The sequence below is a fragment of the Temnothorax longispinosus genome, chromosome 4, assembly GCF_030848805.1.
Source record: "Temnothorax longispinosus isolate EJ_2023e chromosome 4, Tlon_JGU_v1, whole genome shotgun sequence".
Taxonomy (NCBI): domain Eukaryota; kingdom Metazoa; phylum Arthropoda; class Insecta; order Hymenoptera; family Formicidae; genus Temnothorax; species Temnothorax longispinosus.
The window spans coordinates 16,687,984-16,700,596 of record NC_092361.1 but is presented as its reverse complement, the minus strand read 5'-3'; the positions used below and the strand labels follow the sequence as shown (position 1 = coordinate 16,700,596).

Sequence of the window (12,613 nt, the reverse complement as noted above, 5' to 3'; positions counted from 1 at the left end):
CGTTGTCATTTGTTCCTCTCCTTGTCGCTCCTGTCCGTCTCGCGCTCCGTGATTTCTCTCCTCTTCGTTCGCTCCTCGTCTCCCTACCCGCCGTGGGATAGAGACCGTCTCTCCGTCTCCGTTCCGTCCGCGAGCGCCTCGCGTATTCCCTTCTGCGTCTCACCTGCCGCCTAGCCCCGTCTCGGTCACGTACACCACTGACTTCATGCTCGTCTTCCTCTCGCCCGCGGCCGCGAAGCACGTATACGACGTACGACGCGGCGGCTGGCAGGCCGCCGCCGTCGCCGACGAGAAACACCGAGCGGGTACGAGTCCGGTCGAGAGCAGCGCGGCACTCGCGGCAACTCGCGCGCTCACAGGACCCGCCGCCGCGAATGTCACCTGCCAAACGCAGTGGACGCGCGCACTGAATCGTCGATCGCCCGCGTGAGAGACACTGCTAGACGACGTGAACGTGACGTTCCACCCTCGGCGACGATAACGAGGCTCGCGATATCGTTATCGCGGCCGCAGATTAACGAGGGGAAATCCCGGCCGTCCTCGCGTCTTCCTCCTTCGGCCGCGCGTTCTTTCGCTCGAGCGCGCCGATCGCAGGCCGCGACTCTCTTCGCTGATGATCCACTGCACCGTTTCGCGTTAGGATCGGCTTCTCCCTTCGAGCGCGCATCTTCCAGGAAGCCAGGAAAGCCGATCGATCTTCATCGCGTAAACGATCCGCACAGTTGGCGGAGTGCGTCGCGTTGTAGCGACTTTTGCGCGTCACGCTGTGATGCAAGGTGTGTTTACATCGCGAAACTTTCATGCTAATTTTCCCCGACTGTCATTAATATCTTTCGCCTCGGCGTATTACGCGTGAACGTGATAATTCTGGGTAGTTAATGCTCATCTTACGGTACGTTTTGCTCAAACAATTGACAACTCCGTGTCATAAACTCCTGTTTAAACGTCAAAGTTAGCCGTGCAGCACGACGTCGAACGGTTGTTTATCAAAACTTATTTTACACGCAAATCCGGGAATTACCGCGAGAACGAAAACCACAACAACGTTCTCGAGACTGCACCTGAGACTCCGCGCCGCATTCGTCGCACCGCATAACAGGAAGCTCCGCGTAAAACCCACTTGCTCCTTTTCTTTTTTCAGCCTACCGTCTACGTCAGTGTGATTAGCCGCACCGGTTATCTGAAATTCAAATCGCGCTATTTCCATCGTACGTGGCCGAGCGCGGAGAGCATTTTTTCGCGTATCTTTTGACATTTAAGTAGGCGCATACGAGAGGTGTCTCATTTTACGCGTCTCTTCTGCAACCGTCCGATCGGTGTGCTTCTTTGTTGAGGAAATTCTCAGTTTGTTTTAGCAAGTCAATCAGGTTTGGCGTTTGCAGGCCGCTCGATTAGTCGAGTCGCATCGTCGTCGTTCTCGGGATCATTCCCTGAAGAGGATAAACCGCGCTCGCACGCTATCATCGCACGTCGAGTGGGGGGTATACATTGTAAATTACCGTTCTTGCCGGCAGCCGTACTTAGGCGCACCTGGGCACGGCGGAAGGTGCAAATGGTCTCGAATTGCTCGGCAAGAAGGAGGTAATAATAGCGCCTACCATTTGATACCTCCGCCGTTTACCGCTAGTGGTTGAGAATTATAGGCGCGCGCGTCGATTTGTCCGATAGATAATTTCCACGTGTAATCCGCTTCTCTCCGCGCCGCTTTTACTTATTATGCGTTTTCGAAACGACACGAGGCGGATCGGCGAGGCGCTTTTCGCTCGCGTGGATTTCGCGCACGGCGTCGCGCGAAAAAAATCCGTGCATTGCACGGCGGATGATTCCTGTATCCGTTATAAAATAAGCCGAAGGCGATCGCGCGTTTCTGAAATCGATTGGATCTATCGCTGATATACGGAATCGGAGCCGCGATCGGATATGACCGACGCTTAGATCTGCACCGCGTCGCAAATCTGATAAATCTGATCATAATTTTGACTTCGTTTTCCTGCAGGCAGGCATCGGTTAACGTGTAACGTGTAACGGCAGTTTTGCAATTAGAGTATTTTTTGGAAACGTTAGATGCGTTTTTGCATAAATGGAATTTATTTAATCGTGTCAGTTATACATATCAATTTACATCGATTCAATTACGCCATTTATTTTTTTCAACATTCTGAGATAACTGAAAAATTTGTGGTTGTTTTGTTATTATAGTTTCATTAACTTAACTGCATGTCGTTAATTTACCCGAGCATATTTGTTTGTCGATAATTTAGTCATAACAGAGCATATGGCTCCATAAAGTCTTGATATCTATGTTGTGCGTTTGTATAGTATATAACTTGTTACGTAACAAATTACTGAAATTTCATTGCCTATGTAGGGGGAGTGTTACGAAACATGTAGAGAATTTCGCATCGGAACAATTAGTGTAGGGTTGGGTTCTACGTTAGAATACCCGTAGGGTGTTACATTAGGAGGCCGCCAATTAGGAACACGTTTGATTGCTAGTTAACTTGTTAGAAGACACGCTATTCCTGAACTAAGCTTAACCGAGTCATTTCGTGATCGAATACTCCCTTCGAAGTGTCCGTACACTTAAAATCTAGTACAGTTCTCTGATATAAATGATATAATGATACGACCGAAGAAAGGGATTGTTGGAGACAAATAAAACAATCAACAAATAAATGCAGAAAATAATTATTATAAACTACGAAGCAAAGCTGTAGGAGAGAGGAAAGTCATTAAGAAAATTAAATCTTTTATTGCCTTGAGAATATTTTTGTGATTCGCATGTATTGTACAGCCTGTATTTAGCAACGACAAGTAAAACGTCTTAAGGAGGTTGGTCAGCTCTCCTTGCGGGGAGGCGGCGCGCGGCAGGGAAAAAGCATATAGGTTAGATTTTCGTCGCGTGAAATAAACGAATTTTAGCAAATAAATATGTGGAATGCATTTAATTGCTGTTTCTTAAGGTTTAAAAAGAGTTGTTTGTACAATTGAAACCGAAATACGTTATTATCCACATTGAAATGTGGAAATAATAAATGTGGTCCTGTTTTATTTTTACAATTTCTTGATACTATAAAGACGAATCATTTCAGTCTTCGAGAAAGTTCTTCCTAAATATGTAAAGAGTTATTTGCACCTATTTTCACTAAATTCTTATCATTTTTAATATGCTTTCGAGAGTTACATTACAGGTTAGGTAACATTTTTGCTGTGTCACCCGTGTATAAGAAAGAGACAAGAGTATAACTTCAATAATTAATTACTCGACAACCATGCAGACGATTGTCTTCAACTTTGGCATGGACAACAGATTCCCTTAGACGAATATTCTTTGTAAATTTGAACTAATTCTTATCAAATTGATTTGACTAACCATCCTCCTTAAGTTGTGCTTTATTCTCGATGCACAAAGAAATCTGTTTGCACATTTCATGAACGCTTTGTACACAGCTTCAGCTCTTATCTGTAAACGCGTCGTTTCGCGTGAGGCGTCGTTTGACGCGTGCGCGCGCGACGATCGGCGAGTTCTTCGTGTCGGGAAAATGATGCAACTTGTTGACGCCGGCCTGTCTTTATATAAGTTCCGAGTGACGGCGCATTTATCTTTCACTCTAAACGCTCGGCGATATCGTCGGGATACGGATCCGCCGGGAGAAACTGATTTTCGCGATAGAAAGTCGAGAAGACTCGAAAAAGGTTGCGGTCAACGCGAGCAAAATTTTGCAACGCAACCAGACAGATTCGCACGCGTATCGAAACAGCCGACGTTTTCCTCTTGGTATCTTATTCCAGAATCTCTTCTTGTAAGTGCTATTTAAGGCTTTTGCGTCTGAATCACGAAGGGGATCCGCGCCTTGTCGATCCGGATGAGATCACGCCGCGATTGCTTTCTTTCGCGCTGACGATTTCGCGAGCAGTGTCTCGCCGTCTCCCAAGGACGGCGAACCATTAGGTGTCGTTTTCTTAATAAGGGGCGAAAAGACGCATACGCACGAGGGAAGCATATGATTTACCAAAGTTGCATCTTCAGAAGAAATGACGTTATCTCTTGTAATGCTGCCGCACTCGCAGATGTCATCAACTTTATCTGCTCATTGTCAGATATATTTAGGCAAATTTATATTTGTTAAATGTAAAACTATACGATCAAATCTTGTTAGATTGATTGCTCTTAATGTCAAATCGAAGCTCCAATCGGTGGAACCTAATTACGCTTACAATTAGCGGAAGAGTTAAATGTGCGTCGAGCACACGCTGGTCAACGGTCAAAGATTTTTGCCACATATCGAGAAAGTACTCGGAGTATCCTTTTCATCTTCCATTAGAAACATTACTATAATGTACCAGGGGGAAACGCGCCGAGGGAGGCGTATCGCGCACGGGCCGCATTGTAATCGCGCGCCAGTCGCTCCGATAATCGTTTTATGACGAATGTGAAAGAAACACTTTGTCCAAAGGGTTCACCTCATGCGCGGAACGGAAGCGTGACTCACGAGTGGCTCAGGCTTATCGGCTCCTCGGCACGATAAAAAGTCCCTGGCGCCGCTGCCGCCGCCGCCGCCGCGTTTGTATAAACCGTGGGGTAACATGGGGTGGCAAAGTGCCATGGCATAAAGAGGAAGTGCTTCCGCGACGCGAGCGAGCGAGCGAGCGTATTTTTATCTCTCGTCCTTCGTAAAGGCATGCCCCGGTGTCTAATGTATTAATGTCGGAAAGTAAAACCTCGACGCGCGCGCACACGCTGTAGCCGGGGTATCGCGTTGACATTTCATTTGCGTGACTATTCGAGAAGACATGATTTATGATCAAGACGCGTGGTTGATTTGCGATGCGTTAGTGAAACGTGCACGGAAATATCAGAAAAGTTTATTTTGGTTTGAATGATGGCTAACAATGAGACGTCTAATATTTAGACATTTAATTTGTTTAAGGTACCAATTAACATAGAAAACTCTGCCTCACATGCAATTTTAATAGTAATAATTATTTTATCAAATCTTATCCAAACATTTATCTCAACTTACCTATGCTACATTATGCTAAAATTACTGATTTTTATTGTTATATCGCTTTCTATGTCTCATATGACTACTAGCAACATTCATGACTAAACATACATCACTTTTGATCCATAAAAAATGTCGAAAATAAATAAATGGATATTGAAAGACTATTACGTCGACAACGCTCTTGTTAATAAAAGATATACAGTCTCTCTCTATTCATTCCATTTAAAAATGAAATGACTTATGGCATGGAACTTAATTCGATAACGGTATTAACTCACTTTAAAATTACATGCTTGCATATCATGTACATGCAAAGAAAAAGTACGTCCGCGGTTCAGTCGCGGTAGAACGAAAGGGGTTAATGCACACGCGCGTACGTGCGCACGCAAGCGACAGTTCACCTTTTGCGAGAGCTTTTGCGGCGGGCGGCGCGCGAGAACCATTGTCCTTATCGTCGTTAATAATTCATTTGATTTTATTTGGTCGACGCGTCCCGACGCGCTTTATTTGGGATTAGATTCGCATATGGCGATGCATTCAAACGGATTTCTCGCGAGACCCACTGCTCCCCGTCACTTCGCGTGCGCACGCACCGAAAGAGAAAATCTCCCCTCTCGTCTCTTGCCTTCCTTATACTTTATCGCATAAATAAAGCACGAGCTGCCGAGTACAGGCGATCCTTTACGGTGTCCGGGGCGATGGGACGAAGGAGGAGGACGGGCGGTAAACGCAGTTTTGCGGATTAGCAATGCTAACGTAATCAAAGAGAAGCGAGATGTTTTCCTGTCGCACAATTAAACAATGTCTTGAGAGGTCGAAAAACATTGCGGCTTCGTTCTCGAAAAACCGTTCCGCGCGCGCGGTAATTAACCGCCGAAGGAAATCCCCAAGAAAGAGAGATTTTACGAAGTAATCTCATAATGCCGTAATACAGTGCACTCTGCTACACTTCGCTACACTTTCAACCTCGGTTTATCTAACTTTACTCGCCCATCTTTAGAATCGTAATGGACGTTATCTTGCTATTGCAACAAAATGAGCAACAGCAGTTTTATCAACTACATTTGTGCAGATATTTAACCAAAGCATATCGAGATTCGTTATTGTCTGTTTAAAAGCGTGCGCTAGTTTTTATGCCTTGATCTATTCTATAATGAGTGCACCGTAATGGAGTAATATAATGAAATAAAAGGGTGAGATATAGAAAACATAGATCTTTTATTCTGTTCTAGCTACGACAAATTAACAAAATTGCTAACATATTAATTGAGACATCTTAATATTTATTAATTTATTCGAATCGTATTACTGATAAACATATACTTTGCTCATGTTTTGGAAATGATAGGATGCATAAAGAACGACTAAAGATCTTTTAATTTTTTATATTTTTCTATATATGTAACGTAGATATATTTTTATATCTATACTCACTGATGTAACAAAAATCAGAACGTGCACGTTCGTAGAACAAAAAGGATGATTCATCGATCAAGCATGACTGAAACAAAGAGAATGGAAGCAAAGTGACATTATCTTTAAACATCGTCAATTTTGCTTTACACCTGCTTCAATTTTGTCTGCGGAAGGAGCAAGGGAAGGAGTGAGAAGGGAAGAGAAGGTTTTTCGTGAGAAAAAAAGACGCGGAGTGAAGTAGACGATACCGCAGAAAGGTGGAATATAAAAGACCGCACGAGGTTTTATCGCACTTGCTGAGCTAACCATTTCACACGCTTCGAGCGGCACTTCTTTCTTGTTTTTTTTCTTCAAAATTGACAAAAGTCACACGATAAGCGCCAGATCTAATCTTGACGCATGAAGTCTGTTCGAAACACTTTTCACTAAGTTGCAAATGTGATACTCGTATAAAAATGATCTCTTCCCCCTTACGTAATTATTATACATATATATTGTTTATTATAAACCTCTCAATAAAATAATAAATTTGATATATTATATATCTGTGCATTAATCATCACAATAATTAAGATTTCGTATCTCTCATAAAAATACTTTAAAAGTTGTATTAGAAATGTCCTATCTAGAACTTTAAAAATATAAACGCGGTATTTGTTTCCTAATTACATCATCAACTTGCAAAATGCAGTATGCAATTAAAATGCGTTTTTAGATAGTTGAAATATTTCCATTTCAGTATCTTCCATTTTGTTTTTAAATCATCATCTTGGTGTGATGATTATTGACGTGATATCGTAGGTATGACTTGAATAATTCGTAACTGCTATATACATATAAGTTCAGCAAGAGTAGTAACAGATAGGAAAGATACATTGTCAAGGACTTCAGTAGGCACATATCAGTTTTCGCTATAGTCGCTTTGTGATATACATCGAGAAGTACAATGGCTGGTTGTGTCACTAATTTGTTGAGTTACGTCCGGAATGTGCAGGTGTGTAGCAGAGCACACTGTTTACCTTCTTTTCTCAGTTTATTCAATTAAGTTAGTATTTAATCATAATAATTTATTTATTATTCTGTAAGTTATTTAATATATTCGTTGCTATGATAGTTTTTGTTTACGCGCCCTACTGTTTAAAACAGTAATCTGACGTCATTACAAAGATCCCTTAATTTGCTTTTTAAATAATTTAACGATTTTAAACGCTATTTAATTATAGCGATAGGACTACTAGCAATTTATCGTATGATCGGAGAAATATAGACGTATGGTGTGTGTTAAATTTGCCATCAGGATAACCGTCTCAATACAAAACTATTCGTTAACTATTTATCTTTGAAACGTTAAAACTCGATACGCGTAAGCAATCATAGTTACTTTCACATATGGAAGATTTATACGATTTGTTACTCTTATTGACAAACTGCGGAAATATATTCGATCACGATTTCATGTTACCATTCACCACGATATTGTACTCCATTCTGCTTTAGTTATTTACCGATGAAAACGAATATGTTTCATACCGTTCCCGGATAATTATAACTGACTGTATACGCAATAAACTTTTATTTTGCAAATAATCGAAAAAATAGAAATATATATTCAAATAAAATTTGTTTTCACGACGCGATTCTAGAGAGGACGATTATCTATTCTCCAATATTATAATTATTATTAATATAAATCGTATAATTATTATTAATATAAATTAGATAAATCGTCGTATTAGAATCAATAAACGTAAATTAGGTATTTTACTTAGGTCAACAAATCGTTGTTCATAACGAGAGATAGACGAAGTAATTTGAAGCCAAAACATATTGCATCGCATAGCTTCGCGAAACGGAATTTCCAATATTCCGTTACGGAACTTGGCCAAGGTTGTTCCTCCCGAGTATGTTTTGCCGCAGAGGAGCGTAGACAAAGAATAAAAGTCTCGTCGCGGTGTTTCGCTCTGTCGAGCCTTCCAGCTGCGATTTGTCCTAATTCATTTCTCTGTCAACGGTCACTTCTTTTTCCGAGAAGAATAAGAATGGCCTATATCGCTTTACGGAGAAAATCGATATAGCAATTAATTACACGATAATAAGTATATATAGTTTATCGTTTTTGTTTAATCGACATTTTTATATATAAATCCAATTTTTTACACGCTAGTGAACGAAAGAGATTTGCTTCGCGAAAACGATACTAGTGGGTTACACCTCTATATAGATTGAACAAAATCGCGTTCATGAATACTTTCATAAGCCACTATGCATTATAAAACTTCGTTGGTAAATCAAATTGCGTTCAAATAATGAGCTGGAAGTTTTGCGGAGTTTGATAACTCCGAAACTCTTGACAAATACACTGCCGCGCGCACCGTTCCTCATTTAACGTGGCTTTTTTACGCTTTGCCGTATGTTTCGGCATTTATTCTTCAAGCACTGTGGGCGTCCTCTTTGTCGTGAAACGTCGCTGAGATCAATTTCAAACCGCGAAGCGAGATGCGGTAACTTTTTCTTGGAGTTAAAAGGTCGGAACGCCTTTTGCTCGGCTTTTACATGAAAGAAACCGGAAAGCTCGTCGGTTTCAACTACTCCGACTTGAAGCTACTTTTGGTTATCTACTTCAGAGAGATTTATATATAAAATAAACTGAGCGCGCGCTCTCAGTTTTCGTAATAATTTCAAAAATTCAGTTTATTAAGCAACTCTTAAGATTTACACTAACAAATAAACTATTCTTATAATAGTAAATTGTTTTTCTTTCATGCGTTTTGTAAATCTATTCTTGAATTTTGATATAAAACCGACTTTTTGGTACCTTTTATGTAGAATATCTGAAACTTTTCGCACTTTTTTTTAATTTGGAATTGATTTCTTTTATAGAAAACATGATCATCAAAACCATATCGTCTTAACATTTTTTGATATTAAAATTTATAATAAATAGCTTTGCAATTAAATACAATTTGAAATTAAAATTGATTTGAATCCAAGTAAAAATACTTAAAAGAAAATCTTTCAGCCGTCTATATATTTTAAAATTTTGAACGTATCAATTTTCGTGCTCAAAAGATTTATTATTGACAGGTAAAAAAATCCATAGAAAGTACGAAAAATATAGAAATATGGAACATCAAAGTAAACACACAAAGCTCCCATGCATTTCCAGTTAAAACATAAACTCGTTTTTTTTTGCAAGAAATCCGAAATAGTTTAGTCGAAATGGCTCTATCGTTGACAATCCGACGCGTTATGTTATGTCGATACACTAAACGAGCAACAGGTACGAGGGCAGTATAAATCGAGAGCTAACAATTGAAGCGCATTAATTCTCGCATCACGGCCGTCGTGTTCGAAGAAACGGCCGATAGCCGAAGGTCGTCAATTCCGCGCCTCGATTGGTTCGGTATGAAATGCGAGGCTCCGGGGCTTAGAGACCTCGTGTAGCGCTCGGTCAGTAGACAGATATTCCGCTGATAAGTCGTAACGTGATAACGCGCGCCGCAGTTTCTGCCGACGCGACGCGACAAAACGCCTCGCTGCGTGAATTTCCGCCGCGATCGCTGCGAACGTAAGGCAATTGTCGTCGCTGGGTTGGCCGCCGGTTGCTGGAGTAAGTCATTTCGTTTGTTATCGTCGTGCTTTTGAAAATCGTTTTAGTTAGATCCGCATGATATCAATTATCAGATACGATTTGCGCAAATACAAAGTGTAATTTCTCATTAGAATTCATTAAGTGTTGATACGACACGATATTATACATAAAGACGTGAGAGGGAGGAAATAAAATGTGTTGATAGATGTCAATAAGGCTGTCTTTGGAGAGAAATATCGCAATTTTTATTTGCTACTTGTTTAATCATTTAATCGTCAAATCTTTTCAGTATTAAACTTTGTGTCTATACAATGTATTTAATATTGATTAATGTTGACATTCAATAATTAACATATGTTTGCAATATATGATTACGATATTACAGACACGCGAATCTAGCAATTAAACACAACTCGAAAGTTATATTTCAACGTCTGACTAACATGGAGAGAAAGTCTCAATGTGTCGATAGGTATCAATATAGATGATATTATTAGAGGAATATCGCGATTTTTACTTGCTACTTTGATCTTTTAAGCACCAAACATTTTCAATATTAGTTAATGTTACAGATAAAAGCTCTTTTGCATCTATGATATATTTATATATATATAATATTGATTGATGTTGACATTCAATAATTAACATATGTTTGCAACATATGATTACGACATTACAGACACGCGAGTTTAGCAATTAAATACAACTTGAAAGAGAATTATATCGATTTTAAGGTCTCTGATTAACATCGAGAGAAAGTTTAGGAGTCTCCCCATCGTACGAAGTCTTATAACTTTCTGTATCATATAACGTGTGATGTCTTCGTTTCGATTCATCAGAGGATCGAGGGGGAAGTGCCGAGTGAAGTGCCGTGGCAGAGCGCGCGCAGTCGTCGCGCACACAGTGATATAGTCGTGTACAAAATATATTTTTGTAATACCTGGAGAAAAGAACTTTCGCTCGAGTCTCACGATCTGCCGGGCGTGAGCCGGTCGTTCGAAGTGGCGGCGCCGATTCGGGACAAGCTCGGCAAGTGCGTGGTGGACGACGACGACGACGACGAGGGAATCGGTAGTATGACCAAGATCCGGTGCAGAATCTGCGAGCTGCTCGGCGAGGATCAAGGCCTGAATCATGGACTGAGCCACCCCTGCCACCTGACGAACCTGAATCACCTCAGGCCGGGGCTGAACAGTCCGCTGCCTAATATGAACTACTTGAACCACGGCTTGCTCAATGGCCTCTATCTTCCGCAGCTCAAGGACATGATGCTCGCCGCCTACTTGCTCAGAGGTAAAGCTCAACGTCGAGATACGTGTCGACGAGAGAGACACGCGTTTTTTAGGCTATGAGCAGTTCTAATTTATTCGGCACGATGATTTTATCTACTAACGAAAAATATATAACAGCCGTTTATATTATAATCTGCAGAATGTGCTCAAAGAAGCTTGGATGAGACATTAACATTTTAATATTCGAGATGTTAAACCTTTAAAAATTAAAGATTTCTAAATTAAAACAAGCTTACGGAAATAATTACGTTATGTTTTATTTTACTTTTTGTATTATACTTTATTGTATTAAAGATATTTCAGTGTTAAATTGAGGTAACAGAATATTGAGCACAGAGCGCACGGTTTAATTGATGAGAAATTAGTAAAGCAGCATATATCGGTAATTTATTTAATTTACTCGGTGAACGATGATTCTGTTCAGTCGACAAATATCAAAATAGCTGATATTCCAATTTTTGCGGTAATTAAAACTGCTCGAAAGCAAAAACTGTATCACGACAAACAAGTCCGACTAGAGATACGCGATTTAATTGACTGCGACCGGCATCGAACTTCGAACTGGGGAGTGTGTCAAGCATGTAACTCAGTAAAATGAACAACGATTTTATTCATTAAGAATAAATGTGAAAATCGGTAATATAATTATAATCTTTTACATTGTTTTTACGATTGAAAAAATTTATTGGGAATTATCTTAATATGAAAACGTATGTCAATCGTGTCAACGATCGATTTATTTTATGCGTGATTATTTTCTTTATTGATGATAAATATTCAAATCGATATCTTATTATTATTAAATCGATATTATTAAATCTGTAATTGATCAAAGAAATCGGAATGCGTCGATGATATGAGCGCTTTAATTAGTGGAAAGAATTCCAGTAAACAGTGTATCGATTGCATTTTATTTACCTTGTTTGATTGTGGTTTCATAACTCCAAATATAGATTGTTTTTTCGCGATAATTATACTTTGGCATAAAAATCGCTCCGGGACGTATCGAACGCGATGTGACACGTGCAATCTTAAACGACGGGAATTAACTATAAATTTTCATTCCGCAACGATCTCGTTTAATTGTTTTGATAATTTTACCTGCCGATTTTTCCTTTTTGTTATCTTGTCTTATTATTGTCATAACGCTTCTTTTTAACAGAGTTATTTATTATATACATTATCGTAAAGGATAATCACGCGACTTAATTAGCATTTATTGAAAGCGAGTAAGATTATTATTGTTATCGTAGCCGTCTGCGTATTATCAGAAGAAACCTAATTGCTTATTATTGACATATCAA

At 40.0% G+C, this 12,613-nt stretch overlaps 1 protein-coding gene across 2 annotated transcripts in view; it reads left to right on the top strand.

The window, feature by feature from the left end:
• The window catches only part of LOC139812139 (uncharacterized), a 118,463-nt gene that overhangs the window by 47,200 nt on the left and 58,650 nt on the right, over positions 1–12,613 (top strand). The gene's annotated exons all lie outside the window — the stretch shown is intronic.